Source organism: Microtus ochrogaster, chromosome X (assembly GCF_000317375.1).
Source record: "Microtus ochrogaster isolate Prairie Vole_2 chromosome X, MicOch1.0, whole genome shotgun sequence".
Taxonomy (NCBI): Eukaryota; Metazoa; Chordata; class Mammalia; order Rodentia; family Cricetidae; genus Microtus; species Microtus ochrogaster.
This window is the reverse complement of record NC_022026.1, coordinates 58,636,219-58,637,518: the sequence shown is the minus strand read 5'-3', so window position 1 is coordinate 58,637,518 and position 1,300 is coordinate 58,636,219. Positions and strand designations below refer to the sequence as shown.

The following is a 1,300-nucleotide window of genomic DNA, read 5'->3' as shown; positions in this document are numbered from 1 at the left end:
ATTCTAATTTTATATCTATTTATTATATGTGCAGTATTCTAATTTTTATGTTTATTATGTGGACAATATTCCATTTTCATATTCATTCATTACGTATACAATATTCTAATTTTTTACTTATTTATTATGCATGCAATATTCTAATTTATATATACTTATTATGTATACAATATTCTAATTTTCATATTTATTCATTATGTATGCAATATTCTAATTTTATGCTTATTTATTATATGTGCAGTATTCTAATTTTTATGTTTATTTATTATGTGTACAATATTCTAATTTTTATATTATGTGCACAATATTCTAATTTCATATTTATTCATTACGCATACAATATTCTAATCTTTATACTTATTTATTATGTGTGCAATATTCTAATCCTTATGTTTATTTACTTTGTGTACAGTATTCTAATCTTTATATTTATTCGTTATGTATACAGTATTCTAATTTTTTTATATTTATGTATTCATTATGTACACAATATTCTAATTTTGCATATTTGTTTATTTTGCATACGATATTCTAATTTCTATCCTTATTTATTACTTGGACCATATTCTAATGCTTCCATTTATCTATTATTCATTCGTTTTGGATAACACATGTTCTGATTTTCCTTTTTACTTGTTTATCATGTATACCGTATCCTAATTTTTCATATTTATTCATTTACTATGTCCACAATATTCTCATTTCATATTTATTTATCATGTATACCATATTCTAATTTTTTATATTTATTCATTACGTACACCATATTCTAACTTTTTATATTTATTTATTTCTTATATTTATTTATTCATTACGTACACCATATTCTAATTTTTTTATATTTATATCTTATATTTATTTATTCCTTACGTACACCATATTCTAATTTTTTAATATTTATATCTTATATTTATTTATTCATTACGTACACCATATTCTAATTTTTTATATTTATATCTTATATTTATTTATTCATTACGTACACCATATTCTAATTTTTTATATTTACTTATTTCTTATATTTATTTATTCATTACGTACACCACATTCTAATTTTTTATATTTATTTATTTTTTATATTTATTCATTACGTACACCATATTCTCATTTTTTATATTTATTTATTTATTATACTTATTTATTCATTATGTACACCATATTCTAATTTTTTTATATTTATTTATTTCTTATATTTATTTATCCATTACGTACACCATATTCTAATTTTTTATATTTATTTATTTCTTTATTTATTCATTACGTACACCATATTCTAATTTTTTATATTTATTTATTTCTT

The 1,300-nt window shown here is 17.8% G+C and overlaps 1 protein-coding gene across 1 annotated transcript in view; it reads left to right on the top strand.

Annotated features, from left to right (window-relative positions):
- Positions 1 to 1,300, top strand: part of Cdk16 (cyclin dependent kinase 16) — a 27,120-nt gene that overhangs the window by 19,624 nt on the left and 6,196 nt on the right. The window lies entirely within an intron of this gene.